General features: G+C 44.2%; 1 protein-coding gene and 1 pseudogene across 2 annotated transcripts in view; both read left to right on the top strand.

The window, feature by feature from the left end:
* Positions 1 to 17,205, top strand: part of LOC124605586 (complexin) — a 737,935-nt gene that overhangs the window by 334,919 nt on the left and 385,811 nt on the right. The gene's annotated exons all lie outside the window — the stretch shown is intronic.
* LOC124608038 lies at positions 12,130 to 12,246 on the top strand (annotated as a pseudogene).

Raw genomic sequence — 17,205 nt, 5'->3', positions numbered from 1 at the left:
TATACGCTGCACCAACTGCACCACGCTGCTAACTGTTCTGACAGAGGTAGTTACGTATATGTGATAACAGTATTACCAGATTGCTAATCTTTAACGTACATTTACAGCTCTAAATATGCTCAGGACGAAATTTTGTGACAGAAGTTTTCGTGTTGCCAGTATATGAGGAATCGAACTGCTCGTTCCAATGCGAGAATTTTTCTTCACCTTATGTATAGACAGCTCCATCTGTCATTGACTACTTTTAGATATTTCTTGCCAGACCAGTTTCAACGTGAATTTCTCAAGAGAAACCACTGCAGGCGCAGTACTAACGAGCACCGGCGGCACGGGCTTTCATTAATACCGGCCGCGACGACGTGACGCCGCCTTTCGCTCGTTACTGGGGGGAGCTCTCAGCATCGACGCGAATTGCCCGCTTCCTTTGCTTTTATGTGACTGACGAAAGACCGAGTATGAAAAGGTGGCGCCATGAATGGCAATAAAACTCTATTCAGTGTGAGAACTAATGGCAAAAATCAGATTTTGGCGGCAAATGATGCTTCCAGAGCAACAACTTGAATATATACAGGGTGTTACAAAAAGGTATTGCCAAACTTTCAGGAAACATTCCTCACACACAGAAAGAAACAAAATGTGCTATGTGGACATGTGTCCGGAAACGCTTAATTTCCATGTTACAGCTCATTTTAGTTTCGTCAGTATGTACTGTAATTCCTCGATTCACCGCCAGTTGGCCCAATTGAAGGAAGGTAATGTTGACTTCGGTGCTTGTGTTGACATGCGACTCATTGCTCTAAAGTACTAGCATCAAGCACATCAGTACGTAGCATCAACAGGTTAGTCTTCATCACGAACGTGGTTTTGCAGTCAGTGCAATGTTTACAAATGCGGAGTTGGCAGATGCCCATTTGATGTATGGATTAGCACGGGGCAATAGCCGTGGCGCGGTACGTTTGTATCGAGACAGATTTCCAGAACGAAGGTGCGCCGACAGGAAGACGTTCGAAGCAATTGATCGACGTCTTAGGGAGCACGGAACATTCCAGCCTATGACTCGCGACTGGGGAAGACCTAGAACGACGAGGACACCTGCAATGGACGAGGCAATTCTACGTGCAGTTGACGATGACCCTAATGTCAGCGTGAGAGAAGTTGCTGCTGTACAAGGTAACGTTGACCACGTCACTGTATGGAGAGTGCTACGGGAGAACCAGTCGTGTCCGTACCATGTACAGCTTGTGCAGGCACTATCAGCAGATGATTGGTCTCCACGGGTACACTTCTGCGAAGGGTTCATCCAACAATGTGTCAATCCTCGTTTCAGTGCAAATGTTCTCTTTACGGACGAGGCTTCATTCCAACGTGATCATATTGTAAATTTTCACAATTAACCTGTGTGGGCTGACGTGAATCCGCACGCAATTGTGCAATCACGTCATCAACACAGATTTTCTGTGAATGTTTGGGCAGGCATTGTTGGTGATGTCTTGATTGGGCCCCATGTTCTTCCACCTACGCTCAATGGAGCACGTTACCATGATTTCATACGGGATACTTTACCTGTGCTGCTAGAACATGTGCTTTTACAAGTACAACACAACATGTGGTTCATGCACGATGGAGCTCCTGCACGTTTCAGTCGAAGTGTTCGTACGCTTCTCAACAATTCGGTGACCACTGGTTGGTAGAGGCGGACCAATTCCATGGCCTCCACGCTCTCCTGACAACCCTCTTGACTTCCATTTATGGGGGCATTTGAAAGCTATTGTCTACGCAAACCCGGTACCAAATGTAGAGACTCTTCGTGCTCGTATTGTGGACGGCTGTGATGCAATACGCCATTCTCCAGGGCTGCATCAGCGCATCACGGATTCCATGCGACGGAGGGTGGATGCATGTATCCTCGCTAACGGAGGACATTTTGAACATTTCCTGTAGCAAAGTGTTTGAAGTCACGCTTGTACGTTCTGTTGCTGTGTGTTTCCATTCCATGATTAATGTGATTTGAAGAGAAGTAATGAAATGAGCTCTAACATGGTAAGTAAGCGTTTCCGGACGCATGTGTACATAAGATATTTTCTTTCTTTGTGTGTGAGGAATGTTTCCTGAAAGTTTGGCCGTACCTTTTTGTAACACCCTGTATGTGTGCACTGCAGCGCCTTCCAAATGACAATTTTTTTAATCACAAATCGAGAGATACTGCTCGAATACTGTCAGACGGTACTGACAAATTCAAGGACCACAAAGACAACAGTTAGCAATTGTTTCTTGCTAAGGTAGGGGTAGTTAAGTGAATTTATAAAATGAGAGATTTCATGACATAAATTTCAAATCCTCTGCGAGTGTACAGTTTTGATAGACAGTAACGATTTATTTGAAGTATAAATACTTGAGGACATTTGCCCGTGCCTGTGTCTATGGGTATAACGTTGTAATTATCATCATCATTCAACTGTCGTTGCCGTCGTCTTATTTGTCATGGCCGTCATCCTCGTCGTAACCACTTTCGTTTCCTTATCTCTCAGCACACCATAAGTGCTGAGATTATATTAGTATTACTGATTTTGTTTGCCGTCAATTTAGGACATTTTTTATTAGCTTGCTTGCGACTACTGATTTTGTCGGCAAATTTGTCAAAATCAGAGTGCTTAGGAGTCTCAAACACTTCCTTTAACTGCACATTAGCTTCGAAGTGCCATTTCATTAACTGTACCGTCATATATCTTCAATAATAATGGAAAATTTATGCTAGGAGTTGCGGCTCGAACGCGAGTATCCTGTTATTCGCGCCGGCCGCGGTGGCCGTGCGGTTCTGGCGCTGCAGGCGGGACCGCGGGGCTGCTACGGTCGCAGGTTCGAATCCTGCCTCGGGCATGGGTGTGTGTGATGTCCTTAGGTTAGTTAGGTTTAAGTAGTTCTAAGTTCTAGGGGACTTATGACCTAAGATGTTGAGTCCCATAGTGCTCAGAGCCATTTGAACCTGTTATTCGCTAGCAGTCGCCTCACCTTTAGGTTATTCAGCAACCCCTACTGGCCAGACCCAAATCCTGAATAACCCTCACAGTATCCTCCTACGTGACACAAAACTCTCTATTGGGACTTCAGCTGCCTAAAAACGCTGTTCCTGCGTCAATTAACTCTTTGATTTTGGGTTATGTTCATATGGACGCCTTCATTGCAAGTTATATGGGACGACCAAAAGGCTTCGGTTCCAAGGCCGTACGGTCCAGAAATGGTACGGCAAAATCGCCGTGAGTATTGACGCTATCATCCTATCTACGCACTAGATTGAAGATATCCGTTTGGTAAAACACCAAGTCCTGAAGCAGCCTACTGCACATCCTCATCTGACACGTGTCGTCGATCCTTCATGGCTTTTTTAAAAGACCGAAGGCGGATGGTCGCATGGGGAAAGATCACGACTATAGGGAGGGAGCACGAATGTTTACCACTTGGCGTAACTTCTGCCTAACGACATTTGCAACGTGGGGACATGCTTATCAGAAAGCAGCAATACCGTTCCGCAACAATGGTTTTAGACAGGCAAGCTGTCCCAGCACATCATTCATTCTCCGATAGATGTCTATCGGTGTTCGTCCCTCAGCAGTCAAGAAAGAATAAAAGTAAACTGGTCCTGTTTGGATGCATTTGGTAATAACGTCGCCATAGTTCGCGTTTCGGCATTTACCGCACACACGTCAGAAAGACAGAAATGCCACTCTAATTCCTTGTGCACATGTCGGTGCTAACACACCCTCAGCGGAGTCCCTCTTCGCTGTATAGACGCTGTAGCAACGCCATCAAATGCGAACTTTTTGATCGCCCCTTATACGCCCGAGGTGACAAGGCCGCAGCTTATGTTATAGTTCTCATAGACTCATTCTATCTCATATTTGGTATATGTTCGAAAGTCCTTAGCTGGTACCTACTTGATTATTGAACTTCTTGAGCCTGAATGAAAACAACTTCGACGGAATCCGGCATTTAATTATTTAATAATTTTTTTCAATATGCGGGGCCACAGTCACAATAAATTTCTTTAAAGTCAGTACCGCCATTAGACTGTTTTTTATTTGCAGTGTTACATTTACACCATCATGATTTCGGCTTTAAAGGGCCATTATCGAGTGTTTTAATGTTATATAGTGCCTAAAATGGCGTACTGTCGTATTTAAAATACCAATTCTTTGTTATAGAATCATTTAAGTTACTTTCTAACCCATGGAATTACAAAAGGACTATTCATTTAGTTTTATTATCGCTCTATTTAATTCAACAATTCTTAAAACATTTTGGCAGCTCCATATTGCCTTCCTTGCTTTGTCAGTTTGAACAACACGAATAACAGATTACCGAGCGAGGTGGCGCAGTGGTTAGACACTGGACTCGCATTCGGGAGGACGACGGTTCAATCCCGCGTTCGGCCATCCTGATTTAGGTTTTCCGTGATTTCCCTAAATCGCTCCAGGCAAATGCCGGGATGGTTCCTTTGAAAGGGCACGGCCGACTTCCTTCCCTAATCCGATGAGACCGATGACCTCGCTGTCTGGTCTCCTTCCCCAAAACCAACCAACCAATAACAGATTAAAGAATTTCAAATGTTAGTAATTTCCTCAGTTCAGTTCTTTGAAAGGTATTTTCGGATATTCCAAGCAGTTGTTTTATGCAAGTGTTTAGAAAACCACCACAGCTGTTCTTTTAGATGTACTTATTAAGTCACTACATGTTTCATACTGTATAAATATACTCAGGTGATCCGCATTTCGACAAGACACAGATTAGGATAAAAGGTACTGAAGCATGCACATGATGTATGACATGTAGGCGGACCGGGGTGGCCGAGCGGTTCTAGGCGCTGCAATCTGGAACCGCGCCACCGCTACGTTGCAGGTTCGAATCCTGCCTCTGTCATGGATGTGTGTCATGTCCTTAGGATAGTTGGATTTAAGTAGTTCTAGGGGACTGATGACCGCAGAAGTTAAGTCCCATAGTGCTCAGAGCCATTTGAACCATTTTATGATATGTAACTGTTACATAGTGTAGACACCAGCAATCAAATAAGACTCATAAGGCGGCAAAACCGTGCCGGTGTAATGATTGAAACGCTGATAGGTAGTTTTTGGAATGTGATAAGTTCAATGTTCCTCTTTGTCGCTTGTGCTTGGTACAAACACGAACTGCGGCACTTGTAGGGTACAGAGCATTTAACGTTATTCTGGGCTGGCCAGACAGAGCCGCTCAACGAAAGAAGTAAACACCTAACCATCCGGCATGACACCTGTCGAGCGCGATATGTCGGTTATAAAACTTCATAATCGCTTCGAGCAGTATGTGTGTAATGGTGTTGGTTAACAGATTCACGAGTTAATGAAAATGCACTTCTAAGTGTCTAATGAATTTCTTTGATAGCCCTTGTATATGAACCTATGCTTCGATCAGACATTTATAGTCTGTGAGCACTGTTTTTGTTAGAGACACGTTAAACTTCAGTTTACGTAATTGTGGACGCTTTTGATTGAACGCTTCTGTGTATTGGAAGCTTTCAAATATTTGTTCTTAAGCTTGCATTTGAACTGTAATTACACAAAAGCTAAATAGAATGATGTACTTCGGAAAGAAAATTTTGATATTGTGGAGATACTCATGACTGCTACTGATTTAGAGGCTTGACATACATTTACAATGCTTCCTGTAAGCCAGTATACATTTATGGAACCTATGTTCCATATTTTCTGTTGTAAACATGTTTTTCGTTGCGCAAAACGCAAGCAGACAAACATATGCGTCATTGTTCCGACATAGACATTTATTAAAATTATTTATTTTTATTCGTTTATTCCGCAGATGATGTGACAATGGTGCAGCCATACTGTTGTTGATTACTCTGTAGTATTTTAAAATAAACTAATATTTTTGAAAATTGTATCAACTAGTTGAAAACCTATGACTACGAATTACTTTCCGCCACACAAAATAAGGTGATTAGCGGAATCTAAATGTAGATGAAATTCAATTTACACCACAAATTAATTACATGACAATACAAAAATGACTGAGATTATAGAACTGTTCATGATAGCTAACTTCTAGAAATTATTATTGTTTGAAACCTTCACGTCTTGCAATCTTAGGCCATAAACGTCGTAGCATGTAGTCAGATGGGATATGGCTATATTTATGGCGAATTTGCCTCCACGTCTTTTCTAAGCACGTCGTTCAGCCCAGTTGCTATTATAAAAATTGAAACTACGCAATACACATAAAATACTACCCCTGAAAGAAGTGAAACGATGAAAGTGAAAAGTAATTGCAACGTTTCCGTCTGATTAAATATTGCTGCTGATATTCCGAATTCGTACGATATAGCTGCGGCATTTCTGTGAGTGGAGCTTTGATATGAGCGAAAACGTTACTGGCGACGGTTAGTCCACAGATATTGTAGTTGTGTATGGCGATCAGCTTCCGGAAGCAGCGAGGGGGAAATGTGGCGAAATGTGAAACGATAGAGAGGGATCAGCAATTCAGAGAAGTGGCTTTTGTGCGTCGGGGAATGCACGAGTAAGAATTGGCAGTGGCGGTTGGATCGTGGCAATTAAGCTTGGTGTGAGGGGCTATGGGATAATGGAGACTAAACTGTCGAGAGGACAGGGCAGGGAGATGCCGTAACCGGTGTGGGGAGTAACAATCGGCTCGGACTTGTGGGCCAGAAGGAATTTATTATTTTATTTACTTAGTCTGCACAATTATATTCTATTATCTAGATAGCTAAAATAGGCCATACGAGCCACATTTTATGTGTAATAAAACGCTATAATGGTCACTAGTCCTTGTAATATGTTAATAACACTAAGAAAAGCTAATACTATTAAAGAATATGGAATGAAAAAAATACTTCTATCGCTACAGAGCTACTATCGACCCCTTGACCTGTAGTAATACAAATATTTTAATTCATTGTCACACAGTCGAACGTGTGCTAAGGGGGAGACATTACGTAAGTATAGATGGTACTTTACGCCAACCAAAAAATAAAAAAAATCATTATATGTTGTTAAATTTTATTGATAACTTCCATTTTTGAATAGCTACTGATGTATAGGTAGGTTCCAGACCACGAAAATATCTTTTAACACAATCTTAGCAATACCTACGCATTTTAAATAATGAAGAGGGGAGTTGGGTACTTTGAGGCCACCACAAAAAATTAAAAAATACATGTTTTGTGAGTTATCGTTGTCTTTTATTCACAACACATTTTTAAAGACATATAAATTTATAAGAAGGGTCCTGAACTTGAAAATATAAATGTGTCATTTGTAGCAAAAAGTCATATTCACTAATAAGATTTAAATTTTTTTGTTTGCTTTTCTGAAAGAATAAAACAGTTTTGGAATCTGGTATAAAAAATCTTTAAAATCAATAAATATTTTTTTCAGAATTTTAAACTATGAAGAACACAACTACATTACAATATTTTCTAAAAGTGAGCGTAAAGTAACTCTCACTTCCCCTCCCCTTTGGTATTGGGAGAGTTAAGGCTTTGTACCTGTGGGAAAAATAGGATTAAGATTTTATGTTCATGTCACTATTCATGCAAGGAAGGCAAGAAGATTATACTTAGCGTTCCGTCGACGACGAGGTTATTAAAAACAAAGAAGAAATTCCATAAAGACTATATCTTTGGTCTCTCCGCATTATTTCTCAAAATTTTGCTATCTTTTTGCGATTGTTGATACGTGCGGCCGGCATCTGTTGGTCGTCCATAGAATATGTGTCTGCAAAGACACGAATATATGACGCACACCTGTCTCCGAAAACGTCACACAGTATCTGAAAAATTTCTGTTGCTGTCTTTCGTAAAGCCGGCCGCCGTGGCCGAACGTTTCTAGGCGCTTCAGTCCGGAACCGCGCTGCTGCTACGGCCGCAGGTTCGAATCCTGCCTCGGGCATGGGTGTGTGTGATGTCCTTAGGTGAGTTAGGTTTAAGTAGTTCTAAGTTATAGGGGACTGATGACCACAGATGCTAAGTCCCATAACGCTTAGGGCCATTTGAACCATTTGACTTTCGTAATTTTTACAAAAGAACGTGTTTACTTTTAGCATACGGCACTTTCTGGTGAAGCACAAGAACGTGTGTGTCAAGCGGCTCTGTTCTGGAACTTCAAAATTGCCACGGAGTGAAGTAAAAAAAAAATTATTTGTCACTACTGCAACACGACAAATGGTTTCTTAGCATTGCTAACAGTATGGTATCTTTTGTTGCAGTCAGGCACGGATAGACTGGATGGGGGAGGAGGGGGGTCATGATACCTCTAGAAATATTTTAGTACAAGCATCTATATAGGGTGATCTGAATGTCTTTCACTGATTACAAATATTTGTTTCTAGGGAAATAGGCTAGATAGGTACAACTATGCTGTTTATGGCAAGTGGTAGCCAAACTCATGAAGATTTTTACCGATACGGTTACGCGTGTGCTCCGTTTGTTGCCCGTATGATGTGTAGGCAATACTCAATTTCTCTCCGTGTCTTTTGCAACATCTCTTCTGTCACCGCCTCTCCACCGATTCGTATCCGTACCACAAGAGTTTGCACATCAGGAACTAATGAGCTGAAGGCTTCATCCTCAGCGTGTCTGTAAACTTGGGGCGCTCATGTTGCCCCAGTCTACTGATCGATCAGACCGGAAAGGTTTCATCCAAGAACTGGTGAACAAATAACCCCCAGTGTTATGGTCCACCGTCTAGTTGAAACACTATCCATGTCTGAAAATCCTGTAAAGTTTCTGTAGCAGCACTTGTAGAAGTGCACCAACCAAAGGTATCATTTGCAACAGATTGCTGTATCTAGCATATTTCCTTATAAATAAATCTTTTGTTCACCTGTACTTCTACACATATAAATTGGAAAATTTCTCACCTAACATTTGAAGAGTAAGTAGAATGAAAAGCAAGAGTATTCAAAACGGCAAGGAATAGTACAAACGACATGCAATGTTTAACAGAGGATATCTTACAACTGCGTGCCTTGTGACCTGTCCACAAGGGCAATCGGCTGACTGTCTGCAGACATCATTCCAGCCAGCAAAAGAAGCACGTTCATAGGTTCTCAGTACTTGAAATTTAACAAGTTTTAATGATGTTACATATATGTTTTCATTGTTATGTATACATGTTTATAAATCAATTTCCCTGGGATCTGTTTTCGGGCTGTATGTGAAGGTTGAGGGGAATTACTGTAGGAATTTTAATACAATTTCACTGATAAGTAGGGGCTCATTTACGAAGAACATTCGTAAATAAAATATATAATTATATTAATGATGAGTTTCAATACATGTAATTTTATCTGTTCCGCATTTACAAGCGACAGCTCGTGGCAGTGATGGGAGGTACGACAGAGTCAGCTACACAGTAGGCTGTATCTGGTGGGAAAAGTAGTACAGATAACAGCCGCCGCAGCTCCATCGAGAAGTGAAGCTTGACCAGAATCTATATCTTACGACCCTTGCTACATTTTCCTGTCTGTATCAGGAAGAAGAAATTGACATCCGTGGCGTAGGGAATAAATGGAAAGAGCTGAAAACAAATTAGTCGCCAGGTCCGCGTGGAAACCCAATTCGGTTTTACAGAGAGTAATATACGACACTGGCGTCTTACTTAACCTAGATTTACCGCGAATCTCCCGCCCACTGAAAAGTCCCAAATGAACAGAAAAGAAGGGCAGGTTACTTCTTAATATCAGTTTGCTGCAGAATTCTTGAGAACATTCCATAAATTACTCCGAGACAGAACAGCTGCTGTCGACAAATCAGCAAGGGTGTAGAAAACATCGCTCGTGCGATACTCATCTTGCCCTTGTGTCACATGATATCCTTCAAAACACAGATGTCCGCAGCTCGTGGTCTGGTGGGTAACGTTACTACCTCTGAATCACAGGATACCGGGTTCGATTCCCGGCCAGGTTGGGGATTTTCTCTGCCGGGGACGGGGTGTTTGTAATGTCCTCATCGTTTCATCATCATCCTCATCAATCATGACAGTGGCTACAACGGACGTTGGAAAAACTGGGACTTTGTACGGGCGCTGATGACCGCGCAGTTGAGCGCCCCATAAACCAATCATCATCATCATCATCGTCATCTACAAACCATAGATAGAGGGCAACAGGCAAACTCTATATTCCACGTTTTCCGGAAGGTACTTGACACGAGCATGCGCTTTAGGTTTCCAGAAACGCGAGTGACTCGAAGACTTTTTGAGTAAAAGAAATCAGTACGCGGTTCTCGAGGGCGAATATTCGTCAGAGGCGCGGGAACCGTCAGGAGTGCCCCAGGGAAGTGTGTAGGACTGCTTCTATTCATTGTATACATAAATCACCTGAAGAAAAGGGCGAGCAGCAATTTACGGCTGTTTGCTGATGGCGTTGTGGTGTACGGGATGTTGAGTGACTCTAGGAATAAGCAAGGTGACAGACAAAATATGTAATCGGTGTGATAAAAGGCAGCTAGTTCTAAATGTCGGAAAAGTGTAAGTTAATGCAGATGAGCGGAAAAAAACCATAATGTTTGAATACAGCATTATTAGTGTGCTGCTTCAAACAGTCACTTCGCTTAAATATCCAGGCGTAAAATTGCAAAAAAATGGCTCTGAGCACTATGGGACTCAACTGCTGAGGTCATTAGTCCCCTAGCACTTAGAACTAGTTAAACCTAACTAACCTAAGGACATCACAAACATCCACGCCCGAGGCAGGATTCGAACCTGCGACCGTAGCGGTCTTGCGGTTCCAGACTGCAGCGCCTTAAACCGCACGGCCACTTCGGCCGGCCGTAAAATTGCAAACCGATATTAAATGGAATTAACAGTTCAGGTTGGAAGGGGAAAGGTGAATGCTTGACTTCGTTTTATTTGAAGAGTTTTGGAAAGGTGTAGCTCATCCACAAAGGAGATGGCGTAAGAACTCTAGTTTGACTTATTCTTGAGTACTGTTCGAGTGTTTGGGATCACCAGGTCGGACTGAAGAAAGACTGCCGGCCGCTGTGGCCGGGCGATTCTAGGCGCTTGAGTCCGGAACCACGCGACTGCCTCGGTCGCAGGTTCGAATCCTACCTCGGGCATGGATGTGTGTGATGTCCTTAGGTTAGTTAGGTTTAAGTAGTTCTAAGTTCCAGGGGACTGATGACCTTAGATGTTAAGTCCCATAGTGCTCAGAGCCATTTGAACCATTTTTGAGGAAAGAGATAGAGACAATTCAGAGTCAGAGGAGTGCTGCTAGAATTGTTACCAGCAGGTTCAAACAACACGCAGATATAACGGAGATGATTCGTGAACGCAAACGGGAATCCCTGAAGGAAAGACTACGCTCTTTCTGCAACGCAATATTGCGCAAATTTAGAGAAATCGCACTTGCGGCCGAGTGCAGACCGATTTGAATCCTGACAAAGTACATTTCGCGTAAGGACCATGAAAATAAGATGGGAGAAATTACGGCTGGTATGGAGGCTTTTAGACAGTGTTTTTTTCCTTGCTCGGTTTGCGAGTGGATTAGGAAAAAAATGACCACAATTGGTACAAGGTATCCTACGCCATGCGCCGTATGGTGGTTTGTGGAGCATGACTGTAGATGCAGATGTAGATGAAGGCTAATCTGAAGAACTACTACAAAGATATTCGTACTGTTTTCACTGATCATCTGATTCACGAGGAACGTTTGTGTATTCAGTTTGTTGCCACTAAGCCAGACAAGTGGTCTGGCCGTAGATACTTATTGCGAAGCCAGGGCAGGTCGTTAGTTATTATTAAAATCGTAGGAAATTTGGAAATTTGTGGTAAGGTACTATGGGACCAAACTGCTGAGTTCATAGGTCCCTAGGCTTACACACCACTTAAATCATTTACTCTAAGGACAACACACACACCCATGCCCAAGGGAGAAGAATAACTTCCGATGGGAGTAGCCGCGCCAATCGTGACAAGGCGTCCGAGACCGCGCGGCTACCCTGTGCAGCAAAATCGTAGGAAGGTGAAACACTAATAACCTCTGACCCGCCCAGAAATGAACTCTGGATTACCACCTGGTTGCAGACGCCAACCTAGCTACAATTTAGCTTATTAATATTGTGGTGGCAACGGCCTTGCCGCAATGGATACACCGGTTCCCGTGAGATCACCGAAGTTAAGCGCTGTTGGGCGTGGCCGGGACTTGGATGGGCGACCATCCAGGCGCCATGTGCTGTTGCCATTTTTCGGGGTTCACTCAGCATCGTGATGCCAACTGAGGAGCTACTCGACCGAATAGTAGCGGCTTCGGTCAAGAATACCATCGTAACGACCGGGAGAGCGGTGTGCTGACCCCACGCCCCTCCTATCCGCATCCTCCTCTGAGGATGACACGACGGTCGGATGGCCCCGGTTGGCCACTCGTGGCCTGAAGACGGAGTGCATATTGTGGTACTGGGGTGCTGAAATTGAGGAAGATTAATTTAAAATCAGACTGAAGCATTAATTTAACGTGTTAAAGACAAAATGCCCGTCTGCATTGAACTATAATTATTAAGAACGATCAGAAAAATACAGGAAACAGAAAGAAACTTTAAAAAAATAAATTACGCGTTTATAAGTGATGAAGCATAATGTTGCTGCTCTGAGTCTCGTAGACGAATACCGCGAGCTGGGTCTCACACCATCGTCTTTTTCGAAACCCGTGATGTCATTTCAAATTTCGCGCCAGTCGCAAAAGAGTGGCGCTAGCAATACCACTATGGGGACGCAGATCAGGTTTGCTTCAAATACACGCTCTAACGTTAGCGAGGGTAAGTTACATTTCAGATTGGATGTGGTGAGTTGATAATGACGCCAAACCACCGCAATTTGCGACTTCAGTAGTGTCAAGCGAGAGCTCAATGGAAGGAAGGATGGCGATCTGCCGTGTTTTATAACGAAAGCTGGTTCTGCCTTGGTGCCAGCGATGGCCTTGTGTTGGCCAGGAGGAGGCCAGTTGAGGACCTGCAACCAATCTGACTGCGTGCACCACACACTGGATCTATACCTGGCGTGCGATTTCGTATGACACCAGAAGCACTCTCGTGGCTATGCCACGAAAACTGACTATAAATTTGTACCTCACCGTGGTGATTCTACTGTTGTGCTGCCATTGATGAAGAGCATTCCCTAGAAACAAGCAGGTAGGCAACCACTTGACACACCGCCAGTGCCAGTTGTTGTTCAGCAAGAGAGATTTTCTTCTTTACCTTCAAATGAGGGGTATCTAAAAACGTTCGTCTCATTTCTTGCCAATTACGGAGGGGAAAAAAGCCCTTTTAGGAATCGTAAGTAAGAGAAATGCGCGGAAAGCTCGCAGTCCATTGGGTGGCTTGAAGACGGAGATGAAGAAGGCTTGGTGGAGCGCCATCATCCAGCGTCCTAATTTATAACTTCTCGTCCGCCTCTTTTTACCTCAAACATTTCCGTTACATTAATCAGACGCGAGGACTTTGCAGTGAAAATGGACGGTCGTCAGGGAGGGCCTTTTTGATTAATTATTCGCGGAAGTTGACAAATTAATGCGGCCGTCGCGTTCTGTGAGCGAGGAGCCAGCCAGCCAGCCGCCCGGGGCGGCGCGGCGCGGTGCATGCCGGGATTACGGGACGCCCGCGGCCCGCGACGATAAATTGTGGCGGCTTCCCTCCCGACAGAGCCGGTCTAACGTGCGATACATGGGAGCAGCAGAGGCAGCGTCAACGGTGTTGTATCGTTTCAGCACAAAACACGGGTGCTTCTGAGATGACGCGTCCTGTTTCTCGCGACTGCAGATAATTTCAGCGTTAGACAGATTCCCTGAATCATATGAAATGTTTAAGGTTCGAGCTACCTAGTTTGTTAATAGTTATGCGTCGGACGGGCTTCCAAGTACCAGGGTGGCATCCCCGTGTATCACATTTGTTACTAACTTACTTTATTTGTTACTAATGACAAGAAAGGCTCTCTTCGATTGTGTTTTGTATAAGATCGTCCAAAAAATGAGGAAGAGAACCGGACACTAAAGGACTGCTCAACGACGTATAGTTTGGAAGATAAATGCGGACTCAAAGTTTCAAAAATGGTTCTAATGGCTCTGACAAGGGAAACTCCCCAGCGCCCCCCCCCCCCCCCCTCAGATTTAGTTATAAGTTGGCATAGTGGATAAGCCTTGAAAAACTGAACACAGATCACTGGAGAAAACAGGAAGAAGTTGAGTGGAACTATGAAAAAAATAAGCAAAATATACAAACTGAGTAGTTCATGAGCAAGATAGACAACATCAAGGATGAAATCACCTCAGGCGCGCCGTGGTCCTGTGGTTAGCGTGAGCAGCTGCGGAACGAGAGGTTCTCGGTTCAAGTCTTCCATCCAGCGAAAAGTTTACTTTCTTTATTTTCGCAAAGTTATGGCTTGTCCGTTCGTTCATTGACGTCTCTGTTCAGTGTAATAAGTTTAGTGTCTGTGTTTTGCGACCGCACCGCAAAACCGTGCGATTAGTAGACGAAAGGACGTGCCTCTCCAATGGGAACCGAAAACATTTGATTGCAAGGTCATAGGTCAACCGATCCCCCCACAGGAAAACACCTCTGATATGTTCTATATGACACAGGTGACGGCATGTGCGTCACATGACAGGAATATGTTGTCGACCAACCTAACTTGTACACTTGGCAAATGGGTAATAAGATTCTTCTACCTTGCCCGATTTAGGTTTTCTTGTGATGTGATAATCACTCCCAAAAAGTGATGAAAACATAAGAGTTTGTCACATAAACTGAAAATAAAAAATTAAACTTTTAACTCGAGGGAAGACTTGAACCGAGGCTCTCTCGTTCCGTAGCTGCTCTCACTAACCACGAGACCACGGCGCTCCTAGCCTATCATTCTCCTTGATGTTGCATATCTTCGCATGGACTGCTGAGTTTGTTTATTTTACTTATTTTTTTCATAGTTGCACACAACTTCTTCCTGTTTTCTCGATTGATCTGTGTTCAGTTTTTCAAGGCCTATCCACTGTGCCAACTTATAACTAAATCTGAGGGGGGTGCGATGAGGAGATTTCCTTGTTAGTGGACGTCCAGAACCTCGCCCACGGGTATAAGAATGTCCACGTGACGACTGATACCAGCATCGTCGCACAGCTGACGCAGCACGTCCAAATTGTGTGCCAGTTCTCCGGAAACACCATCCCACCACTCGGAAGGCCACAACTTGACTCCTTTCAAACTCGTTCAGTCGGCTGTAGGAACCAGGAGTGCGTCTCCATTGCATGGATTCCTGCTTGCTTCACACGTCTGCACCACACTGAGCCTTCTGGCTGTGGGCATTCCCTAGTAAAGGTTGGATACAGATAGCGCTCTGGTAGGTACACCATTGCGCTCTCTGTAGACAGACGACGTTGAAACAATTATCAGTACATCTACACTCATGCTCATAAATTAAGGATAATTGAGAATGTGGTTCCACACACCGTGGCACTACACAAAACTGGCGCTAACAGCATAGGCACACATGAAACAGATCTGTAAGTCCACAGTATTGGTGATAAGTTGAGAAAACCGTCAAGAAATACATGTGCTACAAAACGCCACTGATTCCTGCTAATGTACCCTGACATCAATATGGGATATGATCACCATGCACACGTACACAGGCCGCTCAACGGATTGGCATACTCTGGATCAGGTGGTCGAGCAGCTCCTGGGGTATAGCCTCCCATTCTTGCACCAGCGCCTGTCGGAGCTCCTGAAGTGTCCTAGGGGTTGGAAGACGTGCAGCGATACGTCGACCGAGAGCATCCCAGACGTGCTCGAAGGGGTTTAGGTCTGGAGAACAGGCAGGCCACTCCATTCGCCTGATATCTTCTGTTTCAAGGTACTGCTCCACGATGGCAGTTCGGTGGGGCCGTGCGTTCTCATCCATCAGGAGGAAGGTGGGACCCACTGCACCCATGAAAAAGCGGACATGCCGGTGCAAAATGACGTCCCAATGTACCTGACCTGTTACAGTTCCTCTCTCAAAGACATGCAGGGGTGTACGTGCACCAATCATAATCCCACCAACACCATCAAACCACGACCTCCATACAGGTCCCCTTCAGGGACATTAAGGGGTTGGTATCAGGTTCACGGTTCACGCCAGATGAAAACCCGGCAAGAATCACTGTTCAGACTATACCTGGACTCGTCCGTGAACATAAACTGGGACCACTGTTCCAATGACCATGTACTGTGTTCTTGACACCAGGCTTTACGGGCTCTCCTGTGGCCACGGATCGGTGGAGTGCACCTTGCAGGTCTCCAGGTGAATAAAACATGTCTGTTCAGTCGCCTGTAGACTGTGTGTTCCAGTGGCTACGGTAAGGTCCCGTCCCGAACAAGGCTACCTGCAGTAGTCCATGGCCGTCTGCGAGCACTGATGGTGAGATATCAGTCGTGTTGTGGTGTTGCACACTGTTGACGTCCCATACTGTAGCGCCTGGACACGTTTCCTGTCTGCTAGAATCGTTGCTATAAAGCTGAGATCACACTTTGTGGCACACGGAGGGCCCGTGCTACGACCTGCTGTGTTTGACTAGCCTCCAGTCGCCCTACTATTCTACCCCCCATAATGTCATCAATATGTGTTCTTTGAGCCATTTTCAACACACAGTCACAATTAGCACGTATGAAAACGTCTGCACACTTACTCGCTGCACCGTCCTCTGACATGCACCAACACACCTCTGCGTATGTGGACTGCTGCCAGCGGCACGTCCGCAGGCCAAATGCACCGCAGGGTCATACCCCGATGTGATTTAAACCCGCAAACCGCCCACCAGAGAGTTGTTTCACCATGTATCAGCATTATCCTTAATTTATGAGCATGAGTGTACTAACCACCAGGTGACATATTTTGTCATCGGATCACTTTTTTTTTTAAATTGGTAAAGTATGTTACATGAAATGACGGGTTATTCATATTATTTGCGTTTCTCGCTATGATAATAATTATTAATTTTGTGAAAGATTTTACATTCGTATTTCAAAAGTGCAATAACTCCTTCTACCTGTTCACTTTTTGACAATTTCCGTGCATTAAAGATCTTATAATTAAATGTTTCTCTGAGACATTTAAGCCTCTTTTTATTATCCACTATAGTCCGCTGCTCGTGGTCGTGCGGTAGCGTTCTCGCTTCCCA

This window comes from Schistocerca americana, chromosome 3 (genome assembly GCF_021461395.2).
Source record: "Schistocerca americana isolate TAMUIC-IGC-003095 chromosome 3, iqSchAmer2.1, whole genome shotgun sequence".
Taxonomy (NCBI): Eukaryota; Metazoa; Arthropoda; class Insecta; order Orthoptera; family Acrididae; genus Schistocerca; species Schistocerca americana.
The sequence above is the reverse complement of the archived record's forward strand: the minus strand, read 5'-3'. Positions and strand labels throughout refer to the sequence as shown.